This window comes from Myotis brandtii, unplaced genomic scaffold (genome assembly GCF_000412655.1).
Source record: "Myotis brandtii unplaced genomic scaffold, ASM41265v1 scaffold84, whole genome shotgun sequence".
In the NCBI taxonomy this organism is placed as follows: Eukaryota; Metazoa; Chordata; class Mammalia; order Chiroptera; family Vespertilionidae; genus Myotis; species Myotis brandtii.
Window position 1 is genome coordinate 7,498,221 of NW_005371410.1, and position 16,458 is coordinate 7,514,678.

At 41.6% G+C, this 16,458-nt stretch overlaps 1 long non-coding RNA gene across 3 annotated transcripts in view; it reads right to left on the minus strand.

Annotated features, from left to right (window-relative positions):
• Positions 1-16,458, minus strand: part of LOC102261067 — a 392,744-nt gene that overhangs the window by 113,841 nt on the left and 262,445 nt on the right. The gene's annotated exons all lie outside the window — the stretch shown is intronic.

Genomic DNA, 16,458 nt, shown 5'->3' on the forward strand with positions numbered 1-16,458 from the left:
ATTACATTAAAGATATGAGGGAAGTTCCCTCCTAAAGTAACCTTATGCCAAATAGCTTTCTAAAGCAAATAATGACCCTATAACCAATCTTGCTCTAAATCTAGATTTTCATATATCAGCTTTGACTAAGAAAAGATACATCTATACTTTATTTTTACATCTCTCTGCAAGCAGTACTGCAACATAATGGTATGCCAATTTGAAATACCATAATTTTTATACTTTTTCACTTCTCACAATGCAATCTTAGAAAATGTATTATTTTCTATGTCATATTCATGCATGCTTTCTCTTCCTGGGTGGGTTAGCATTTCCTTCCCCCTAAGGTTGGGCAGATTGGCAGTAAGCGGCAGAGTTAGATAATCAACCCGCATAAGGTAATTAGAATGTGCCGTGTCCGGTGCAAAGTCCTGTGTATGCATTTTTACAACAGACCTCTGAGGCATGAACAATTTTCTTGACCACTTTACAAGTTAACTGAGACTCGGAGAAGTTGAGGAGCTTTGACAGGTGTCCAAGCCATGCTCTGATCCCAGTCAGCCTGACCTTGGAGCCACCGAATACCTACTATGGCATGTATCTTCTTCTTATTAGAACAATGGGAGTTAAGAAAAATGTTGTTCTTACAGGAGGTGACAAAGCCTTTGTTGGATGTCGGTGGTAAAAAGAGCATTCTTATGGGAACTGAAATAGGCTCTAGCAATTTCTCTGCTGTCAGTTGTCTGAACAAGACATATACTTGCTCAGGCCTCAGTTTTTCCATCTGTGAAATGGAATGCCTAAGGTCTTCTCTGCCAGGCACATTAGCCTTCCACTGTCCTGCTAGAACACTGTACATACTGATTGCCCCCTCTTTTTCCATTTGTTTTATCAGGAAGGGAATTCAGATCAACAATTGTAACACAAGGAAACACTTTCACTGGCTAATTAAAAATTCAAGTATGTTAAAGAAGAAAATTGGAAGAAAAAATAATTCTGCTTTTTTGGCTGCTATGGGTCAGGATGCCAGCCCCAGGCAGCATTGTTCTTAAGCCAACTATCTTTTATCAGTGAAAAAAAAAAAACCAACAACAGAATATACAGCTGTAATCTTAGATCTAAGAGGAAAGATTCAGATCTTTCTGATGCAGCCAGACCACTGGTTTTGAAAAAGCATGAAGAGTTTCCGAGATGAAAGTCTTGTGCTCATTCCTGGCTGTTAACTAAGTCAGTGCCCTGGACAGCCCCCTTCCCCAGATGCATACACTCTGTCCCCAGTGCCTCAGAGCATAGGCCTTCCCAACCCTACTGTTCACCAAGAGAAAGAACGAGCTTCTGATTACCTCTCTTTTGCTTCTTTTCTTTTAGGATCAAGGTGACTTATAAACAGCTTCAATAAAAATGATTTTTTTCCCTAAGCGTCTTCTCAATAATGTCTCTGAGAAAGCAGAGGGGCTAAAAGATACGTGACATTCACCAATTTTGCCCCTAAAGCCACAGAATCCACACGAGCAATTTCTTCATTTGACCAAAATGAATGGTCATCACGAAAACAAATGTAACTTTGGTATCCCTGATTTGGCTGAGACAGCTTAAGGGCTCAAACTTAATAGACTTCTTCTGACCGATTAGGATCTCAGTGCCGGCTGCATCATCCTGTCAGAGCCGATAGCCGAGTCCAAACCACAGGCACGGAGCTGCCCTTGATCCATGACCTTAGCATACAAAATCAGGGGCTGCAGGATGGCACAGGACTCCCAGGGAAGGAACTTTGAAGACAGTATTCATTTTGCTTTGTGGTATTTTACAAAAGACAATTAGCATTAAGAATAGATTGATGCTTAAATAAAATGCCTAACAGGAAAAGCACATTTCTACATTCCAAAGGCCCGAGAAAAGCTGTGCCTAAGAAGGGATTAGCTATTATCAGATGATATTACGACTGGATTAATGATGTTTCACATTCACTATATTTATAAAAAAAAGTGGGGGAAAAAGAATAGGAATCTTTTAAGGAGCAGATAAGTGATTTCTGTCAACCTTAGAAACTAAAAGAAAATATTTTGAAAGGACAGTAGTTATAATAGTATATTTACTGATAAATTCTTAATTAGGATTTTTTTTCTTTAAAAAACAACCCTATATTTCAGGTAAATTACTGTTAACTCAGTCTGTAGACTGTGAGAAATTGTGTGTGTGTGTGTGTGTGAAAGAGAGAGAGAAAGAGAGAGAGAGAGAGAGAGAGAGAGAGAGAGACTCCTGCATAAATGCTTTATATTCTTCCAGGTATTTTAAACCATTCTTATTTTAGGCAATTGTTTCTGTAATAGATACACTAAAGGTGATCATTTTATTTTATTGCTAGTCATTGCTGACTGAAATATTTTGCCAGATGAAAGTAATTACTATGACTATATTACTTTTCTAACCTGTTCTTGTGTATTGAGTCTCAGGCACTCATAGTGTGACATTCTGTTACCCTGTTTTACACACACAGACACACACACACACACACACACACACACGTCATATGATGCTGTGCTCTGGCCTTACTTATATAAAAACACACATCTGTTATTCTCTCTCTCTCTCTCTCTCTCTCTCTCTTCCATTTTTTTTTACTGACTGTATCTTTACAGGGGTTACAAGAAAACGCTTATCTTGTGTAGAAATGTAAAGATGAGAAAAGTTGAACAATGCAATAGCTAATGTCAGTATTACAGGCAAGAAAATAGAACAAATCACTTAGACCTGTGGTCGGCAAACTGCAGCTCATGAGCCACATGTGGCTCTTTGGCCCCTTGAGTGTGGCTCTTCCTAAGCCTTAGGAGTACCCTAATTAAGTTAATAACAGTGTACTTACCTATACAGTTTAAGTTTAAAAAATTTGGCTCTCAAAAGAAATTTCAATCGTTGTGCTGTTGATATTTGGCTCTGTTGACTAATGAGTTTGCTGACCACTGACTTAGACCAATGATAATAAATAAAAGCAACCCATATCATATCAAGACAGGGTGGAAGGAGAAGGATAGAAGGAAGAAAGTAAAGTAGAAAAGAAGGAAGGAGGAAGAGATGGAGGAAGGAATCCACAGAGCAGAGCTGATATCCACAAATTCAATCCCACCAAGAATTTGTCCGCCAGTATTACCTGTGGCTGCTATTTGCATATTGATATCATGTGCTGCCTGTCTCTCGTGCTCTAGAAACCAGCCCTGCAGACAGAACGGCACGGCATTCAAGAGCTTTTATTTGGAAACATGGTCCAAGGCAAATACTACTGAAAATAACAATGTCTGTTAGCTTTCTGTTCTGACCCACTGGTTAATCATCCTGCACATTTCAAGGGAAGCTTCACCTCCTCACGTTGCAGGCAGACAGAACGGCGGCACTAGCCCCAGAAGCACTGGATACAGCCATGGGGCATGTGACATGGTAGGAGTTGAGTTCCAAAAATGATAAGAAAAGAGAGATCCTCTTGCTCCCTTGATTTTCCTTCGCAAACTACAATTCTCTCATCCTCCCACCAACACCTGCCACCCCAGGATCCTCGCCTGAGTCCACAAGTTTTCCTCAAAAGCCATTCAGCTCTCCATAGGGATTTGGTATTGATCCCAGAAGAAGGTGGGAGTCAACTCATTCTGGCTGCCAAGTTCAGGGAAAGCCATGCTTTCAATGACACATATTAGACATCTGCGGTCGGGACGTGAACTTTTTTGCAGTGATGAGAGACAGCACTAGACGTGGTTCGCATCTCTCGGGAGACAGATGGGACCTTGCCACCAAGTACTGTGGGTGTGATCCCACCTGAGAGTCACAGTATGTTGTGATTTTTTTCTTCATTATTTTTAAACCTTTTAGATTCTTTTTTAATTGGAAGTATAGACCATGTTGGCCCCGATCAAAGTCCTCAAAAGAGGCTGGCTCATTGGAGTCTTGCCAATGCTACTGCCAAGAGTTCTAAGAGCTTTATTTGCTGCCGGAAAAAAAAAAAAGGAAAAATCTTCATCCACAAAACGACTAATAGACATGCCAGCTCAGTCATTCTAAAAGTCCTCCGCACTCTCCCGGCATTCCCTACTGTGCCATACCCCCCAACCCCAAACCACTGGCAAGCTGTGGCTGGGAGTGGGAGACTCTTTCTGAACCCCCATTGTTATGAGAAACAATGTTTCGTAGGTGATTCTATCACAAGGCTCCACCCAAGACTGCTTGGCTCTACACCAAAATCACATGAAGTGAACAACTTCACAATTGCGCCCAGCTGCAGCAATTAAGACCCCATTCACCTGAGCCTGAAACAAAGCTGCCTCAAACCTGGTCACTCCGCAGCTCCTGCAGCTCTGGCTAGTTGCAGAGCTCTGAGCAGCTGCAGCCAGAGTGTGTCTGTTCATGTTCTTGTGAGGCAGCGGTTCTCAACCTGTGGGTCACGACCCCTTTGGGGGTCGAACGACCCTTTCACAGGGGTCGCCTAAGACCATCGGAAAACACATATATAATTACATATTGTTTTTGTGATTAATCACTATGCTTTCATTATGTTCAATTTGTAACAATGAAATTGGGGGTCACCACAACATGAGGAATTGTATTAAAGGGTCGCGGCATTAGGAAGGTTGAGAACCACTGTTGGGGGATTGGAGCTGAGGGTCTGAAAGGGAGATCTGGGATAATAAGCAGCAGCAAGCCTGTCTGTGAGGCTGCGGATGGACAGTCTGAAGGATGGAGTGTGGAGAGGGCTCTGACTGAGCCCGTGGAGCATCCCCTCCAGGACAAAGAAAGAAGAAGGGGGATGGAAAGCAGGAGTGGGCTGCTGCAAGGCCAAGTGGGGCAGACAGGTCACAGGCGTGGCTTGGAGAAGTGACTGCTGGCCACTGGAGACGAACGCAAGGCCACTTTCAGTGGCATGGCAGGCACAGGACGAGGACAAGAAGGCGAAGGATGAAGTGGATGGGAAAGCACAGGAGTGGCACTGCACTGTGTGAGATGCAGAGAAGTGAGCGGAGAAAAGTGTGAGTTACCCAGAAGAGGCAGCAGGGCCAAGGAAGGCAATAATCTAAAGTGCAAAGTATTTGCACAGGAAAATATTTTTAGCCAGCCCAGGCTTAATTTAAAGTGAAAAATAGTTGCGTAACTAAACATTCAATATTTTTAAATACTTATACATTAAAAGATATGAATAGGAGGGGAACCTTTGATGAAACAAAGAATTATAATAAATAACATTTGAAAGAATTATAATAAATAAGGTTTTTTTAGTTCACACAGTTCTTCGTATACCCTCTAAAAGTCCTATGAGCCAGACCTTGTTGTTATTCCTAGTTTATAGATACAAACAACCTGCCCTGGGGTACAATTAGTGAGGGAGAGAAACTGTCTGGTGTGTACCCTCCTCCCCGCCTTACCAAATTACTTCCATACCAAATTAATTCTTCATCAGAGGAAAAATGGCTTACATTTACTTTTTACAAGACTTTTAATAGAAAGAGAAGTTTTCTTATTTATTTTTAAAAATTTCTTTATTAAACAGGTTTCCTACAGCTATATCCCACAACTATTCACCTAGACTTTATCTCAAGAGTTTATAACCACCAGCAGCTAGCTTAGAATTACCCTTTTTTCTACCAACAATCCCAACTGCAAACTTCATGGTCATGCTGTTTCTCTATCTATCCATCACAAAGAACAGCAGGAACGAAGGGGTTACCAATATATAAATACCTCATACCTACTTAGACTTGCTCTTCTATGAGACACATGTAAAGGCAATTAATTTTCAAAGATATTAGTCTTCTCAACACATCTACACATCAAGACTGACATACACATTGCTGGTCTGCTAGAATAATCATATCAACCTTTTTTTTTTTAATTCCAAGAAAAAAAACACCCACCTAAAGCAAGGTTTTTATAAAGGATAATTAAGCAAGCTAATATAGTACTAAGTGGAATACACAATAAGAATATGCACTAAAATATCTGCCTTGTGCCAGGCAGAACTGGTGTTTTAGGAGATTAACAATTATGATCGCCAGTCCTCTTCTGATTCTATAATATCTCACACAATCTTTTTTAAATTACTTTATTAACCTTTCCTCCTAGCACAGAAGTGCCCGATTATAGATAATATTTCAAAATCATCTGAGGTGTAAGTGTGTTTGATTTGCTCGGTAATTATTTGTCTACTTTATTACACTGGCCGAGCACACAAGCTCCTTGACCAGCTTTATTTCAAGTCCAGTTAAGAAAAGGGTCACACCATTTTGTGGATCACTCCCGTTGGGCCCCGGCGAACATGAAATTTTCATATTGGAGATGGGGACGGTGCATGGAAACAGTACATGTTAAACATGGAGAAATCCTTCCCTCCCCTGTCAGGAAGGGTTTCAGGCCCTGGTCTTAATGGAAAGAATGTTGTTCATTACTGAAAGGCAGGTGTTTCTTCCCCTGCACGACTAGGATGCCGGGCACTGCAGTCTAAGCATGCAAATATCTGCTGATGGGGGCTAGAAGCCTGACTCACATCCCTCAGGTGGCCTTTCCCAGGGTCTCTATAACCTGTCCCTTGTTATTCATACCACCCAGGACATCACTTCTATTTTGATGTGAATCATGAATGCATTTCTGGCAGAGAGGAATGAGGAGGGGCCAGCCAGGAGGGGAGATCACAAATCTTGTTCTTCCCCCTCTGAGTCTGGAGGGAAGAGGCCCATCTGCATATCACACTGGGTTCTGCCGAGGGAAACTTTGCTTGTTCCAACTTTACAACTCAGGGACAGGTGAAACTGATGCTGACGTGTTCTCAAAGATGAGAGTGCGCTGAGATGAAAGGCCGCCGCCAGGATAAGAGCACAAAGCCGGAGGACACTGCTGATTGTCCACAATCAACAAATTCTGAAATTTCCATACGTAGCCGGATTCCGGGGCCTCTGTTAGCCATACGGGGTACGCTGGTCAGCTCAGTCACCCATGGAATTACAGTGTAGGGTGTGGTTGCCAGTATTGTCGACCCAACCCGAGCATAAAAAAAACACAAAGTAAAATCCAGTGTCAGCACAAAGTTGACAGCGAATGATTATAACAGCTTCGGAGCTTGAAAAAGAGTGTAAATAACTAGGATCCCCTGCGGGCTCACTCAGCCTGCATACATAACAACCGTGATGGACAGCCTCTGTGGTAAAGCCCGGGAAACGAGGCACCGGGAAGATGCAAAAATTCCGCCAGCAAAGGGCCTTAACTGTCACCTTTCTGACTAAATCAGCTACTTTCATCGCGAGAGAAACAGAGCGGTGGGCTACGCCTTTGCAAGACCGATTGCCCCTTCGCCTGGGAAGCGGGCATGTTAATTATTGGCCTCTCTCTGGTTATCCAGGCGCTGCAACCCCACCAGCTTTGGCACTTCAGGAACTCTCTTCCCCCTGATCTTTCATCTTCGGCGCTTTTAGTTCACAAAAGGCTGTTATTCAGAATAGCTATGCTTATTTATAGAATGCAAAGAGAAAGGCAAAAAGGAACAAGCCGCCATCCCCAACTGAATTGTTACCTTATTAAACAGCGTTGACTCTAACTCTAATTTTCTTTGCTTTTTCGTGTGCTTATGCACACCGATGGCGAAACACGCCTACCTCGCACCAGCAATGAATGGTTTCAAGTACTGGGAAGTGAGCAGTGCATCCTGGGGCGGCCTCCAGCCCGGAACAGACTCTGCTCTGAGAGCACTGGGCCTCAGGAGCGCTGCACTTCAGAACTCAAAAGAAGAAAGAAAACGGGAGGTCTTCTGCACACACCTAGCTAGCACTCCACAGGTTTGTAATTCATTTACAAGATAATTAATCAATTAGCAAACGAGCCCTCTCCCCTTTGTTATTTATGCCGCAGAAGAATTGCATCTCCAAATGAAATGGCAGGCCACTTGTATGGAAACTTTGCCCTTCAAACACATTGGTCTTATTTATCTGAATTGAACAGATGCTTTGCAATGCCAGCCCATTGTAACTGGCCTGTTTGCTATTAGAACCTGAGTAAGATTTAAGCTAAACAGAAGAACATAAATATGACATCCTATAGACATTCATGATGATCAACTGTGCCATATCATCGCCAGCCACTGCTACTTATTCACATAGGAAAAGTGGGTGGAAATACACTTGACATTGCTAAAGGGGGAACTATAGTCACCAGGAGGAAAGGTGAAGATGGAACTTACACAGTTACTGGCTCTAGAGTACAACTCTGGGGTCTTTAAATACAATTAAATTGTTGCAACATATACATTATGTTTACGGGCTCAATAATTCCCATTTCTTTCAGAGCTCCATATTATAGCAGGCACATCTTTGGAAAGCCAAGATAGCAGGGCAGCATTTGCTTAGCGACCAGGGTGTTCACAGGGTATCCCCAGAAAACTGTCACTAGGGAGGAGGTCTGAGCAACAATAAAACTCCCATCAGACCCCACTCTGATCTGAGACTGGTCCAGAGAAGTTATGGTTGTGAAATCCCTTTACCTTTCAGGGCCTCCCTCAAAGGCCTCCCCTGTAAAACACACGCGCTGAACTCTGTGATTTATTTTTGGTTCCTTGCACAGCTATTGTATTATGAATCTCTGCATCCTTCCATATTAACACTGCTGCCAGGTGGGATAATAGAAAACATCTTCCCCTCGAGCCAGGGCACGGGTCTCACAATATTTTTAAAGCAAAGAGGAAGGTCCCCTGATTCATACAAACATTTCAGCGGCCAAATGAGCAGGAAGTCTGTTTCTGTCACTGTGTTTTTAAGTCACCAATTATGTATTAAATGACTCCTGTGCACAGGAACAACACAGGCATTGTGGGTCCATTTGCACAGGTGGGAAAATGGGTCAGCTATGTAACACTGAACCCCAGGTGAGCATGTGGTAGAAAAAGTCTGTCATCTCTTACTTCCATGGAGAAGGTGTGGGACAGGGGCAGCGACCCACGTAGTCACCTCCTAAGGCTTTAATAATAAAACAGCTCCCAGGAAAACTTCCCTAGCCCTTTGCTCTGTTGAGAAAGGACTTAAGAATAAAAAGCATTTGAATGTTTTAAAAGGAACCGTGCAACACCGTAAATGAGAAAATTAGAGAAAGGTCATTATAATATAAATGAATATCCTGAAAAACAAACAAACTTGCCCGAAACCTTTACTGTTCTTTTTATCTTAAAAAAAAAAAAAAAGAATGGTCAAATGTGTGCAGAAAAGCAAACTCTACTTAGCCATGCTGAGCAAAGCTGGATTTGTTCTCTCACAGGAATGAAAAGCACAACAGTGAATCTTGGAGGCATTATTTCTTAGCAGAATTAGCATAACCCAGCACATCAGAGTATTAAAATTTAAAAAGGATTTCAAACTGTCCTCGTATCATCAGCAGAGTCATGTCACAGATTTTTTTTATTGGTTCGGCAGGCTAGGTGTAATTGTATCAATATTTTAATGCTTGATGCATATTGCCTGTGATACATTGCTTGCATAAATAAAAAGCACCAATATTCAATTGCCAATGAAATAATCACATGCTCTAGATCTTTATTATATCATGCATTATTTAATTACAATAATCAGAGTCCTTCTGAAGGTAAAACAAGATTAAAAAGGTTTTGTTTTATTGGATCTATATATTTGATTTAAACTTTACATGTTAGCTTTACATTAAGAATTTATAAGGCATCAGTTCAAATGGTGCTATTATAAGAGTTTATTTCTTTTATAATTAGTACAGTACTCTTAAAGTCCTTTGACTACCAAAGATAATATTTCAGTATTTTAATGAGCTTTTTAAGTGTAATTGATGTAACAATCATTGAATTACACATTTCTACCTGAAGAATAATGAAGGAAACATTTTAATGAGAAATTTAATCATTATTAGCAAATGATCTACTAAACTGCCATTTGCTGACATTTAAAAGCTTAATAGCAGAAAACTGTATTTTCCTACATCTGCATCAACATCGATGGCGATTACTTTCCTGTTACTCTGATTTCCCAGGTTAACTTTCTACCGTCACTAATTTATTTATAAATTTGAGAAAACTTTCTGTAACCCACAGTTGTCAGACCCTTCCAGAAAGTGTGGGGCTTGACACTTAGAGGGATAATTTAAATAAATTAGCCCCTTTTCCAGCCTTCAGCAGTTTTCAGCATAAAAGGGCTCTTTCTTGTGAGTACTCATGCTTGCATCAGCTTGATTTTGATGAATGCCCTGCGAATTCCCTGATAGTACCTCAGACAGAGAGATCTTAGACTGATGTCAACAAGGGTTTTTTTTGAGCTCCCTCATTTCAAGAGCACATCAGCATTCGGGGGACGATAGACCTGAGCAAGAGAAGCCTACTGCTATGCAGCTTGGCCAGCTCTTGGGTTTTACTCCAACGTGGAAATTTACAGAAATGTCCATGCCATAGGTGAGAGGTTAGAATGGAGACATCTAGTGAATTCCAGAGCCATGTGTCTGGGGTAGGACAAGATGATACCAGGTAGGCACGATTTGTTTGACCCTTGCAAGGTCATGAGAATCAGAAGCTCAGCCTTCAAACTCAAGTATGGGAGAGTGCTAAGTTGCAGTCAGTGTGAAGGTTGGCACAGAAATGGCACCTGGGCAAAGCCTAACACATAGGAGTTGACTGCATTCACCATGATTTTCAGATCTTTACTAGGTGTCTGGGTGCCCTGCTAGCTCCATAAGGGGCAATCACTACCAGAACTCCTGAAGGAGTGCTGCTTGACTTGCTGTGTGACTTGTATGACGTGAAAAGTCAATCTAGAGGACAGAAGGGGATTTAGATACAAACACAAACACACTCATATGTATTGAATGCTCAGTGAGATCGGATTTATTTTTAAGTTGGAGTTCTGGTTTAGAGCCCTGGGAATGAGTGGGCAGAGGGAGGAAAGAGAATATGCAACCATTAAACTCACACCAGTTTCCTGAGGATCACCAAGGTGCAGACATACTACGTTTAGCCCAGCTGCCAACATTTTCTATCGCAGAATTCTCACAGCTCTTTATTTTTTCTGTCTCTTAAAGAACTTGCCCTTTTTCGCTTTGCATGCTGGCATGGACTACATATTGGTGTCCCCCCACTCTTCAAATGTATATGTTGAAATCCTACCCCCCTCCCAGTGTGATGGTATCAGGAGGTAGAGATTTGGGGAGGTGATTAGGTCATAGGGTGCAGCCCTCATGAGTGGGATTTAGTGTCCTCATAAAAAAGACCCCAAAGAGTATCTCCCCCTCTTTCCCCTGCTGTGAGGATATAATGAAAGGACAGAAGTGTGCAACCTTGAAGAGGATGCTCACCAGAACCTGGTCATGCTGGCATCCTGATCTAGGATTCTAGCCTTCAGAACTGTGACAAATAAATTTCTGCTGTTTATAAGTTACCCAATCAATACAAGATTTCAAAAAGATCTTTAGAATTTAAAAAAAAATCATTTTTATTTTCCTGATAATTGAGGGAGAGCTTCTGTACCTGACTCTCAACAGCATGTCTTCGGTAGCTGAAGACAGGCTGTAGCCCTGACAGGAAGTGCTGGGCACTGCACCTGGGTGCCCAATGCCAGGTTTGCCTGCTGCTCACGAATGAGAAGACAATGAAAATGTTAGTAAATGACCTACAAGGGGTTGAAGGACTCAAGGAACTATTGATAGAACATGTCTCAAGGAAAGAGCAGAGGTGAGAAGCAATAAATATTTCAGCTTCCTTTTTGGTTTGGGTGGTCATGATGCAGCAAGTGATCATTGATATTGTTTATGAAGGAAGACATCATTGCCAAACTCCAAAAAACAAGGCTGACATACTGTAGCAGACTATATTTTAAAGGTTATTTGCCAATTGCTTCTGATCTTGCAATAAAAATCAAAGTTGCAATGGACCACTAATAAAGTAGATCTCTTTGGCTAAATGCAGTATGACAGTTGCCTAGAAAGGTGGCCCGGGTGTCATGTCTAAGGGGTGACACTGACATTTCTTTATTTTATTAAAAATTTTTGACATTTAATCTGTAATATTTGGATATCATTTGTTTATAACTACAATATGTGTTTATAGAGATACAGGATATTTTTGGACAACTTTCAAGTTATAATTTAGATTTAAGTAAGCATAATTTTTCCAGATCTCCTATATCAGAGGGAAATACAGATGTAACATCAATGGAAATGTCAGTGAATATCTGGCTGGAAATACGAAGGGTATTTTTAGAGAAACTGGGTCAGGAATAGTTATTAGAAATTTTTACCCAAATATTATTAGGATGGTGTTATTCAGTTGTGATACCATGTACTGAGTGAGGTACCATAAAGTATTCCCATGTAGGCCACTAAATTTCTATCAGTATGCAACATTCTTCATTACAATTGAATTATAATAATACGAAATTTCATGCACGGTAGGGTACCTAGGCCTGGCCAGTGATCAGGGCCGATCTGTGGGGCGACTAATGGGGCGATCAGGGTGTGGGGGGGCTCTGGCACCCGCCTTGGCTGTCTTGGGGCCTGCGGGATGGGGGCAGCTCCTGCATTGAACGTCTGCCCACTGGTAGTCAGTGCGCATCATAGCGACTGGTCATTCCACCAGTTGGTCCGCTGTTCAGTCGATTTGCATATTAGACTTTTATTATATAGGATCTGTCCAATAGAACTATTTCACTAAGCTTCACTCAGGATAAGAAGAGAAGTTCAACTTGCTCTAAGGTAGAAATAAAGAAGAAAGGGAGTGAAGGAAGGAAAGAAAATAGAAAAAAGGAGGAAGGAAGAAAGAGCAAGAGAGAGAGAAGCAAACTATAATGTACAGCCTTAAGCCAATGCAGAGAAAAATGGAGTATTTTCTAGAATGTGAAACTTTGCCTCCTTAGAGCATAATAGGCAAGAAAACTTAGAGCAAGAAGCAGCTATAGTCAAATAGCAACACAGTGATAGAGGGCAACCATATGAATTGTATCCTAGTTGTGGAAGCAATTTCATTCCTTCAAGAGTGCCACCCAAGAGTCTAGTATTCAAAAGTGTGCCATTAATGCAAAAGGGCAGAGAGATGGAAATAGCAGAAAATGAGAACAAGAATGAATTCAAATGAAAAGGGCTATTTAAACAAAAGCATCAGTATTCGTGTAAATATTTAATGATTCTTTTCCCTAATTACCTAGGTTCTATCCATCATATTGGAATCCCAAATTCTTTCACTCTTCCAGTTAGCAAAGGAGATACAAACAAGTCCTACTTAAAAAACTGCATTTCTAAAAGGATACATCTAAAGGTTGGGGAGCATGAGATGAAAACCACAGAGAAGGTTAACAATGTCCGCTCAGGGCAGCATCATGTTGCTGCCAACAAAGGTGGTCAGTGACAAGTTTGCCCCACAGCTGCGAGGGCCTGATCCCAATTCAGGAGATCCTACCAATCACATAAAAGCTTATAAAGAAGATCAGAAAGCAGGTTCAATGAGGTGAGCCTCCCCTTCTATTGCTATCATTCAAGGACATTTTTTTTCACAAAAAATATGAAAGCCCTCTATGCATGTAATCCAGGTAAATATGAGTCCAATTCAGGCTTCAGATCTACTTCCAAGTGCATCATTCTCACTTTTGATTAATAATTTGAAACATGTACATATGCACCTATACTTCCCACACATGTACCCTGAATACATGGAAATTTGCATGAGATACACATAATAAGTTCTTTTTGGCGGGTAAACTATCCATTTACAAGTAAAAGAATCATGATTAGGACTTTCCTCATTCTTTAGCTTAAAATTTTCTTATTCTCCTTATCAAAATTATTATTTCCTCCCCACTTCATTTCTGCCTTCTCATGTCCTATTTTTTCCTTCAAGGCAAGCCCAAATCCAACCTCCTCTGTGAAAGATTTTGATCATCCACACTGGAAAAGAACTTCCCTTCTTTGGAAATACCATGGCGTGTGTGTTATGTACAATTTATGTATATTGCACACGATACACTATTTACTTCCTTGTGCCAATCATTTTTAAAAATATAAATGCTTTTTGTACAACTAGATTGTAAGATCCTAGTGGGGAGAGTCATGCTATACAGGCATACCTCAGAGGTATTGCAGGTTCAGTTCCAGGTGACCGCAATAAAGTGAGTATCACAATAAAGCGAGTCAATATTTTGGGGGTGGAGGGTATTGTTTCAGTTTGAAAAAATGCGACATCTGCAAAGCTCAATAAAATGAGGTAGGTATGCCTACATAGTGCAGCTGTTCAAAGGAAGGAATCCACTGACTCCACTACTGTGTGCCCTGAGTAAATGCCCCACCCTCAGTAGAGAATGTGTTTCATCAAGCTGATCTGAGAATTAAATCAGAAAATGCAGGTGGCACAGTGCCTTGCACACAGAAAGGGTTCGATAAAAGTTAGCTATCGCCATCATCACTGTTCCTCACAGCATGTTCTGTTCCTTGCACACCACACGTGCTCGGTGCTGATATTTTTGATCACCTGGTGAGGAGATACCTAGGGCTTTTGCTATGGTAATATCTATTTCTCACTCTCTTAACAGTTCCCTAATCTCTCTTTTGGGAAACTTGCTGTCCCACACTCATTAGCTCTCCCCCACCCAGACGTCATGTGGCCTAGTGTAAGCCCCTCATTCCATTGGCTGGAGGAAGGTATCAGAACCAATGTGATGCTAAAATATTGCCTAATTGATCCCTTCCCTATATGCTTTATGATCATTTCGGGCTTCTTTCCTTTCAATGTTATTCTTTTCCAGAAGTCATTCTAGGAAACCATGTAAGACCATCACAGTGCTTTTCTAGATTTGGCAAATCCCAAAGTAGCAAGGGAGCATCACAATGCTGCCCAGCCCACAGGTCCTGAAAAGCAGACAGCTGTCAGCACTTGTCCAGCTGACCCCCCGCCCCCCATTTGTAGGCTGTACCATTCCACTGTCACTGAAATGCATCATTAATATTTTCCAAGCGGATACCTATTTGAACCCAATGTGGGCTCACCTGAGAATTCTGGCACATTTAGGCATGTTTAATACTGGTGGGGCACATGTCTTTGCAGGATATTTACCTAAAGAATCAGGTCCTCCTGGGAAAGTGGAGATGTTTGTGCTGGAGCAGTGAACTGCATCAAAAGAGGGGCTCCGCTACCAAGGAGAACAGCTGAACCCCAGGACTGTGTGGCTACTTTCTCCCACCTGGGCTCCAGTCATAAAGACTTTTTTTATAGTTCTGTGAATAAGTCTTGCTTTCCCCTATTTGTCTTCCATGTATAAGCTCAAATGTTACTTCCTTTGAGTCCTGGGGTGGAATGACTGCAACTGGAGGGAGGACGAAAACAAAACAAAGGGTGGCTGCATAAAATCTCTCCCTGAATTATTCAGGCTTCAAGAAGTCAGCAGCAGTGGTAACAAAAGTGTGTAACCTGGAGAGTGCACCCCTTGGCAAAGGGCAAGGGGAATCTTGGCATAGGTGTTGCTTGGCATCAGCGATCACGGGGAGACGCCTTCAAGAGGTGAGGCCATCCCATGTTGGTGCTCCTGGTGGACACAATAGTGACCTGAACATCAGACAAGGGGAGGACCGACTCCTTCATCCGTAGTCATGAGAACCACCATCGTTGCCGGCAGCAGTGAAGAGCCACCCTTTTAGCAGTGACAAAAGACAACCACAGAAACATAAGGGGAAGGAGGAGAAGGAAAAGACATCTTATGCTAAGAGGACTAGTTTGAGAAGTGTAAACTGAGATGCTCCCTGGAAATCCCCAGCACCAGACATGTGAAGAAGACTGAAATGATCATAGAGCACACAGGGAAGGGACTGGGAACATCGTCTTTGGTGATGGTTCCTGTGGTTCTGATCTTCCCCAGGACAGTCAAGCCTCGCGAGCCCTGAGTTACATACACGAGGAAGAGCAGCAAGCTTGAAAATGTGTGGAGACACGGCTCTGCTGGTCCTGAAGTGAAAACATTAATTTTGAGCTAAAAAAAAAAGTACTTTTTTTTTTCCTTTCTCAAACCTGACATCCATTTCAATGTTAACAACCTAAAGCCTTTCAAAACATGGTGTGAGGACTTAATGCTGTCTTTTGTAATTGCTGAAACTTTTATTGAAAATGTTTGGTCCTAGGAGCTGTGGATCAGTCATACAAAAGTGAGCAACACATTTAAAAGGCAAATGATCCTGTGAAATGTCAGGCCCTGGAACAATTTTGGAGCTGCAGTTGGCAAAAACTGACAAAAATAGGTACTGCATGTAATCAGTAAAACGTCTCACTAAGTCTTCAAAACTTTATACATGAGTTTTGGAGCCTCGGATTTAGATGTTTATCTTTCAAATAAAATCCATGGGTCTGTTAAGAAAAATGTTTACCTATTTTTATGGCCTGACTTTTTATTAAAGGAGCATAATATACAGGTGTTTTATATATAGCTTTAGCCCTAAGTGCTGAAAATTGTAGCTGGGATTGCTGTGGGGAGGGGGGGACTC